This window comes from Triticum urartu, chromosome 7 (genome assembly GCF_003073215.2).
Source record: "Triticum urartu cultivar G1812 chromosome 7, Tu2.1, whole genome shotgun sequence".
Taxonomy (NCBI): domain Eukaryota; kingdom Viridiplantae; phylum Streptophyta; class Magnoliopsida; order Poales; family Poaceae; genus Triticum; species Triticum urartu.
The window spans coordinates 695,605,269-695,615,143 of NC_053028.1; positions in this window are offsets into that span (position 1 = coordinate 695,605,269).

Below are 9,875 nucleotides of genomic sequence, written 5' to 3' on the forward strand. Positions count from 1 at the left end.
AGTGAACAAAGGTATATTTGATATACATGTTATTGATGTGTACTTTACTAGTGTTTATAGCAACCCCTCAGTATTTGATACTAGTTCAGTTGCTAAGATTAGTAACTCGAAATGGGAGTTGCAGAATGAATAGAGACTAGTTAAGGGTGAAGTGATGATGTGTGTTGGAAGTGGTTCCAAGATTGATATGATCATCATCGCACACTCCCTATACTTTCGGGATTAGTGTTGAACCTAAATAAATGTTATTTGGTGTTTGTGTTAAGCATGAATATGATTTGATCATGTTTATTGCAATACGATTATTCATTTAAAGTCAGAGAATAATTGTTGTTCTGTTTACATGAATAAAACCTTCAATGGTCATACACCCAAGGTGAATGGTTTATTGAATCTTGATCGTAGTGATACACATATTCATAATATTGAAGCCAAAAGATGCAAAGTTAATAATGACAGTGCAACTTATTTGTGGCACTACCATTTAGGTCATATTGGTGTAAAGCGCATGAAGAAACTCCATTCTGATGGACTTTTGGAATCACTTGATTATGAATCACTTGGTACTTGCGAACCATGACTCATGGGCTGACTAAAACGCCATTCTCCGGAACTATGGAGTGAGCAACAGATTTGTTGGAAATCATACATATTGATGCATGTGGTCCGATGAATGTTGAGGCTCGTGGCAGGTATCGTTATTTTCTGACCTTCACAGATGATTTGAGTAAGATATGGGTATATCTTCTTGATGAAACATAAATCTGAAACATTTGAAAAGTTCAAATAATTTCAGAGTGAAGTGGAAAATCGTCGTAACAAGAAAATAAAGTTTCTACTATCTGATTGTGGAGGAGAATATTTGAGTTACGAGTTTTATCTTCATTTGAAACAATGCGTAATAGTTTCGCAACTCACGCCACCCAGAACACCACAGCGTGGTGTGTCCGAACGTCGTAATCGTACTTTACTAGATATGGTGCGATCTATAATGTCTCTTACTGATTTACCGCTATTGTTTTAGGGTTATGCTTTAGAAACAGGTGCATTCACGTTAAATAGGGCACCATCTAAATCCGTTGAGACGATGCCTTATGAACTATGGTTTGGCAAGAAACCAAAGTTGTCGTTTCTTAAAGTTTGGGGCTGCGATGCTTATGTGAAAAAGCTTCAACTTGATAAGCTCGAACCTAAATCGGAGAAATGTGTCTTCATTGGATACCCAAAGGAGACTGTTGGGTACACCTTCTATCACAGATCCGAAGGCAAGACATTTGTTGCTAAGAGTGGATCCTTTCTAGAGAGGGATTTTCTCTCCAAAGAAGTGAGTGGGAGGAAAGTAGAACTTGATGAGGTAACTGTACCTGCTCCCTTATTGGAAAGTAGTCCATCACAGAAACTGGTTCCTGTGACACCTACACCAATTAGTGAGGAAGCCAATGATGATGATCATGAAACTTTAGATCAAGTTACTACCGAACCTCGTAGGTCAACCAGACTGAGATCCACACCAGAGCAGTACGGTAATCCTGTTCTGGAGGTCATGTTACTTGACGATGACGAACCTACAAACTATGAGGAAGCGATGATGAGCCCAGATTCCGCAAAATGGCTTGAGGCCATGAAATCTGAGATGGGATCCATGTATGAGAACAAAGTATGGACTTTGATTGACTTGCCCGATGATCGGTGAGTCATTAAGAATAAATGGATCTTCAAGAGGAAGACGGACGCTGATAGTAGTGTTACTATCTACAAAGCTCGAATTGTCACAAAATGTTTTTGACGAGTTCAAGGTGTTGACTACGATGAGATTTTCTCACTCATATCGATGCTTAAAAGTTTGTCCGAATCATGTTAGCAGTTGTCGCATTTTATGAAATCTGGCAAATGGATGTCAAAACTATATTCCTTAATGGATTTCTTAAAGAAGAGTTGTATATGATGCAACCAGAAGGTTTTGTCGATCCTAAAGGTGCTAACAAAAATGTGCAAGCTCCAGCGATACATCTATGGACTGGTGCAAGCATCTCTGAGTTGGAATATACGCTTTGATGAGTTGATCAAAGCATATGGTTTTATACAAGACTTGTAGTGAAGCCTGTATTTGCAAGAAAGTGAGTGGGAGCACTACAAAATTTCTGATAAGTATATGTGAATGACATATTGTTGATCGGAAATAATGTAGAATTTTCTGGAAAGCATAAAGGAGTGTTTGAAAAGAGTTTTTCAAAGAAAGATCTCGATGAAGCTGCTTACACATTGAGCATCAAAATCTATAGAGATAGATCAAGACGCTTGATAAGTTTTTTCAATGAGTACATACCTTCACAAGATTTTGAAATAGTTCAAAATGAACGGTCAAAGGAGTTCTTTCCTGTGTCGCAAGGTGTGGAGTTGAGTAAAGACTCAAAACCCGACCACAACAGAAAATAGAAAGAGAATGAAAAGTCATTCCCTATGCCTCAGTGATAGGTTCTATAAAGTATGCTATGCTGTTTACCAGTCCTATTGTATACCTTAGCATGATTCTGGCAAGGGAGTACAATAGTGATCTAGGAGTAGATCACTGGACAGCGGTCAAAATTATCCTTAGAGGACTAAGGAAATATTTCTCGGTTGGAGGTGATAAAAAGAGTTTATCGTAAAGATTTACGTCGATGCAAGCTTTTTACATCGACCTAGATGGCTCTAAGTCTCGATCTGGATACATATTGAAAGTGGGAGCAATTAGCTAGAATAGATACATGCAGAGCATTGTAGACATAGAAATTTGCGAAATACATACGGATCTGATTGTAGCAGACCCGTAGACTAAACTTCTCTCACAAGCAAAACATGATCAATCTTTGGGTGTTAATCACATAGCGATGTGAACTAGATTATTGACACTAGTAAACCCTTTGGGTATTAGTCACATGGAGATGTGAACTAATCACATAAGATGTGAACTAGATTATTGACTCTAGTGCAAGTGGGAGGCTGGAGGAAATATGCCCTAGAGGCAATAATAAAGTTATTATTTATTCCTTATATCATGATAAATGTTTATTATTCATGCTAGAATTGTATTAACCGGAAACTTAGTACATGTGTGAATACATAGACAAACAGAGTGTCACTAGTATGCCTCTGCTTGACTAGCTCGTTGAATCAAAGATGGTTAAGTTTTCTAACCATAGACATGAGTTGTCATTTGATTAATGGGATCACATCATTAGAGAATGATGTGATTGACTTGACCCATTCCATTAGCTTAGCATTTGATCGTTTAGTATATTGCTATTGCTTTCTTCATGACTTATACATGTTCCTATGACTATGAGATTATGCAACTCCCGAATACGGGGGAACACTTTGTGTGCTACCAAACGTCACAACATAAAAGGGTGATTATAAAGGTGTTCTACAGGTGTCTCCGACGGTACTTTTGAGTTGGCATAGATCGAGATTAGGATTTGTCACTCCGATTGTCGGAGAGGTATCTCTGGGCCCTCTCGGTAATGCACATCACTATAAGCCTTGAAAGCAATGTCACTAATGAGTTAGTTGAGGGATGATGCATTATAGAACAAGTAAAGAGACTTGCCGGTAACGAGATTGAAGTACGTATTGAGATACCGCAGATCGAATCTCGGGCAAGTAACATACCGATGACAAAGGGAACAACGTATGTTGTTATGCGGTTTGACCGATAAAGATCTTTGTAGAATATGTAGGAGCCAATATGAGCATCCAGGTTCCGCTATTGGTTATTGGCTGAAGACGTGTCTCGGTCATGTCTACATAGTTCTCGAACCCGTAGGGTCCTCACGCTTAACGTTCGGTGACGATCGGTATTATGAGTTTATGTGATTTGATGTACTGAAGGTAGTTCGGAGTCCCGGATGTGATCACGGACATGACGAGGAGTCTCGAAATGGTCGAGAAATATATATTAATATATTGGACGACTATATTCGGATACCGTAAGTGTTCCTGGTGATTTAGGAGAAAACCGGAGTGCCGGAGGGTTACCGGAAACCCCCCCCCCCCGGAGAAGTAATGGGCCACATGGGCCTTAGTGGAGAGAGAGAGAGAGAGAGGGCCGGCCAGGGCAGGCCGCACGCCCCCTCCCCCTCTGGTCCGAATTGGACTAGGGAAGGGGGGGCGGCGCCCCCCTTTCCTTCTCCCTCTCATCCTTCCTTTCCCCCTCCTAGTGGGAGTAGGAAAGGGGAGTCCTACACCTACTAGGAGGAGGACTCCTCCTCCTGGCGCACCCTGCAAGGGCCGGTGCTACCTCTTGAGCTTGTGTTGGATTTCCCCGAAGAGGAAAGGATGATGCAGCAGAGTAGTGTAAGTATTTCCCTCAGTTTTTGAGAACCAAGGTATCAATCCAGTAGGAGGCCACGCTCAAGTCCCTCGTACCTGCACAAAACGATAGCTACTCGCAACCAACGCGATTAGGGGTTGTCAATCCCTGCACGGTTACTTACGAGAGTGAGATCTGATAGATGTAATATTTTTAGTATTTTTGGTATAGAGATGCAAAGTGAAAAGTAAAAGCCAAAGTAAAAAAGCAAAGCAAGATTAAAGTGATGGAGATTGATATGATGAGAATAGACCCGGGGGCCATAGGTTTCACTAGTGGCTTCTCTCAAGAGCATAAGTATTCTACGGTGGGTGAACAAATTACTGTTGAGCAATTGACAGGATTGAGCATAGTTATGAGAATATCTAGGCATGATCATGTATATAGGCATCACGTCCGTGACAAGTAGACCGAAACGATTCTGCATCTACTACTATTACTCCACTCATCGACTGCTATCCAGCATGCATCTAGAGTATTAAGTTAAAAACAGAGTAACGATTTAAGCAAGATGACATGATGTAGAGAGATAAAATCATGCAATATGAAATAAACCCCATCTTGTTATCCTCGATGGCAACGATGCAATACGTGCCTTGCTGCCCCTTATGTCACTGGGAAAGGACACCGCAAGATCGAACCCAAAGCTAAGCACTTCTCCAATGGCAAGAACTACCAATCTAGTTGGCCAAACCAAATGGATAATTCGAAGAGACTTGCAAAGAAAACCAATCATACATAAAAGAATTCAGAGAAGATTCAAATATTATTCATAGATAGACTTGATCATAAACCCACAATTCATCGGTCTCAACAAACACACCGCAAAAAGAAGAAGATTACATCGAATAGATCTCCACAAGAGAGGGGGAGAACTTTGTATTGAGATCCAAAAAGAGAGAAGAAGCCATCTAGCTACTAACTATGGACCCGAAGGTCTGAAGTAAACTACTCACACTTCATCGGAGAGGCTATGATGATGTAGAAGCCCTCTGTGATGACGGCCCTCTCCGGTGGAGCTCCGGAATAGGCCCCAAGATGGGATCTCGTGGATACATAAAGTTGCGGCGGTGGAATTAGGTTTTTGGCTCCTGTTCCGATCGTTTGGGGGTACGTAGGTATATATAGGAGGAAGGAGTACGTTGGTGGAGCACCGAGGGGCCCACGAGGCAGGGGGCGCGCCCCCCACCCTCGTGACCACCTCTTTGGCTCCTTGGAGTAGGGTCCAAGTCTCCTGGATCACGTTCGGTGAGAAAATCATGTTCCCAAAGGTTTTATTCCGTTTGGACTCCGTTTGATATTCTGTTTCTCCGAAATACTGAAATAGGCAAAAAAATAGCAATTCTGGGCTGGGCCTCCAGTTAATAGGTTAGTCCCAAAAATAATATAAAAGTGGAAAATAAAGCCCAATATAGTCCAAAACAGTAGATAATATAGCATGGAGCAATCAAAAATTATAGATACGTTGGAGACGTATCAGGCATCCCCAAGCTTAATTCCCGCTCGTCCTCGATTAGGTAAATGATAAAAAGAGAATTTTTGATGCGGAGTGCTACTTGGCATAATTTCAATGCAAATCTTCTTAATTGTGATGTGAATATTCAGATTCAAAAGATTCAAGACAAAAGTTTATATTGACATAAAAATAATAATACTTCAAGCATACTAACAAAGCAATTATGTCTTCTCAAAATATCATGGCCAAAGAAAGTTATCCCTACAAAATCATATAGTCTGGCTATGCTCTATCTTCACCACACAAAGTATTTAAATCATGCACAACCCCGATGACAAGCCAAGCAATTGTTTCATACTCTAACTTTTTCAAAACTTTTTCAATCTTCACGCAATACATGAGCATGAGCCATGGATATAGCACTATATGTGGAATAGAATGGTGGTTGTGGAGAAGACAAAAAGAAGAAGATAGTCTCACATCAACTAGGCGTATCAACGGGCTATGGAAATGCCCATTAATAGATATCAATGTGAGTGAGTAGGGATTGCCATGCAACGGATGCACTAGAGCTATAAGTATATGAAAGCTCAACAAGAAACTAAGTGGGTGTGCATCCAACTTGATTGCTCATGAAGGCCTAGGGAAAGATTCCCACTAGTATATGAAAGTGACATAACGAGAGACTCTATTATGAAGATCATGGTGCTACTTTGAAGCACAAGTGTGGTAAAAGGATAGTAACATTGTCCCTTCTCTCATTTTTTTTATTTGGGCCTTTTCTCTCTTTTTTATGGCCTCTTTTTATTTGGGCTTCTTTGGCCTCTTTTATTTATTTTTCGTCCGGAGTCTCATCCCGACTTATGGGGGAATCATAGTCTCCATCATTCTTTCCTCACTTGGGACAATGCTCTAAAAATGATGATCATCACACTTTTATTTTTCTTACAACTCAACAATTACAACTCGATACTTAGAACAAAATATGACTCTATATGAATGCCTCCGGCGGTGTACCGGGATATGCAATATGACAATGATGAATGTGTCATGATAAACGGAATGGTGGAAATTTACATGGCAATATATCTCGGAATGGCTATGGAAATGCCATGATAGGTAGGTATGGTGGCTGTTTTGAGGAAGGTATATGGTGAGTGTATGATACCGGCGAAAGGTGTGCGGTATTAGAGAGGCTAGCAAAGGTGGAAGGGTGAGAAAAAGTGCATATAATCAATGGAATCAACATTAGTCATAAAGAACTCATATACTTATTGCAAAAATCTAGAAGTTATCAAAGCAAAGTATTACGCGCATGCTCCTAGGGGGGTAGATTGGTAGGAAAATACCATCGCTCGTCCCCGACCGCCACTCATAAGGAAGACAATCAATAAATAAATCATGCTCCGACTTCATCACATAACAGTTCACCATACGTGCATGCTACGGGAATCACAAACTTTAACACAAATATTCTTTAAATTCACAACTACTCAACTAGCATGACTCTAATATTATCACCTCCATATCTCAAAACAATTATCATGCTTCAATCTTTTCTTAGTATTCAACACACTCAAAAGAAAGTTTCACAAATCTTGAATACCAAGCATATTATTATTAAGCAAATTACCATGCTATTAAGAGACTCTCAAAATAATTTAAGTGAAGCATGAGAGATAAATAGTTTCTTTAAAACAAATCCACCACCGTGCTCTAAAATATCTAAGTGAAGCACATAGAGCAAAATTATAACGCTCAAAAGATATAATTGAAGCACATAGAGCAAAACTACTTTAGCTCAAAAAGATATAAGTGAAGCACATAGAGCAAAACTACATAGCTCAAAAGATATAAGTGAAGCACATAGAGCAAAACTACTTTAGCTCAAAAAATATAAGTGAAGCACATAGAGCAAAATTATAATGCTCAAAAGATATAAGTGAAGCACATAGAGCAAAACCACATAGCTCAAAAGATATAAGCGAAGCACATAGAGCATTCTATCAAATTTTAATTCATGTATGGCTCTCTCAAAAGGTGTGTACAGCAAGGATGATTGTGGCATACTAAAACACAAAGACACAAATAATACAAGACGCTCCAAGCAAAACACATATCATGTTGGTGAATAAAAATATAGCTCCAAGTAAATTACCGATGGAAGTGGACGAAAGAGGGGATGCCTTCCGGGGCATCCCCAAGCTTTGAATTTTTGGTGTCCTTGGATTATCTTGGGGGTGCCATGGGCATCCCCAAGCTTAGGCTCTTGCCACTCCTTGTTCCATAATCCATCAAAAGAATTCACCCAAAACTTGAAAACTTCACAACACAAAACTTAAAGTAGAAAACTCGTGAGCTCCGTTAGCGAAAGAAAACAAAAAACCACTTTAAGGTACTGTAATGAACTCATTCTTTATTTATATTGGTGTTAAACCTACTGTATTCCAACTTATATATGGATTATAAACTATTTTACTAGCCATAGATTCATCAAAATAAGCAAACAACACACGAAAAACAGAATCTGTCAAAAACAGAACAGTCTGTAGTAATCTGTAACTAACACAAACTTATGGAACCCCAAAAATTCTAAAATAAATTGCTGGACGTGAGTAATTTATCTATTAATCATCTTAAAACATAATTAACTAAATAGCACTCTTCAAATAAAAATGACAACAGTTCTCGTGAGCGCTAAAGTTTCTGTTTTTTATAGCAAGTTCAACAAGACTTTCCCCAAGTCTTCCCAACGGTTCAACTTGGCACAAACACTAATTAAACACAAAAAACACAACCAAAACAGAGGCTAAATAAATTATTTATTACTAAACAGGAGCAAAAAGCAAGGAATAAAAATAAAATTGGGTTGCCTCCCAACAAGCGCTATCGTTTAACGCCCCTAGCTAGGCATAAAAGTGAGGATAGATCTAGGTATTGCCATCTTTGGTTTTAGAGAAAAAGAGAGCAAACTTGTTATCTATGGAATTAATCTTTCTATTTTGACATAGTACATGTCCATTAATGGTAGAAGAAAGATTTAGAATGTTGCGAAAATTGGCATCTAGGCTAGCTTTTATCTCTTTAATAGATTCGTTTTGGTAAGAAAGCAAGAGAGATGTGATTTCAGCTTTCTCATTAATGGGGTGCCCAAATATAGTTTTCATCCTCTCATAGGTATCTATGGGATCCCCTTCAAGAAAACCCCCCTCGAAAATAGAATCTAAAACTTGTTTGAACGAAGCGGGTAGCCCAACATAAAAGCTTTTTATGTAAACCTCAATTTGATATTGGGGTACATAGCTAGCCCGGATCCTTAACAGCCTATCCCAAGCATCTTTCAAAGATTCATCAAGTAAATAACAAAAAATTCAAGAATCATCTTCATCAAAATTACTAAGGTTCTCATTGATAACTCCGGCAAGTTGTTCCATAGCATTCCAATTTATGAGTTTAGATAAGATAGCAGGATTGTCTAAAGCACTAGAACTTGGGAGAGAACCCCCAACTCTTTTTGGTTCTGACATGGCGAGGGAAAAGAGGAAAACAGAAAAAGAGAGGGAGGATAGAGAGAGAGGGCGAATAAAACGGCAAGGGTGAAGTGGGGGAGAGGAAAACGAGAGGCAAATGGCAAATAATGTAATGCGAGAGATAGGGATTGTGATGGGTACTTGGTATGTTGACTTTTTGCGTAGACTCCCTGGCAACGGCGCCAGAAATTCTTCTTGCTACCTCTTGAGCTTGCGTTGGATTTCCCCGAAGAGGAAAGGATGATGCAGCAGAGTAGCGTAAGTATTTCCCTCAGTTTTTGAGAACCAAGGTATCAATCCAGTAGGAGGCCACGCTCAAGTCCCTCGTACCTACACAAAACGATAGCTACTCGCAACCAATGCGATTAGGGGTTGTCAATCCCTTCACGGTCACTTACCAGAGTGAGATCTGATAGATATAATATTTTTAGTATTTTTGGTATAGAGATGCAAAGTGAAAAGTAAAAGGCAAAGTAAAAAAGCAAAGCAAGATTAAAGTGATGGAGATTGATATGATGAGAATAGACCCGGGGGCCAT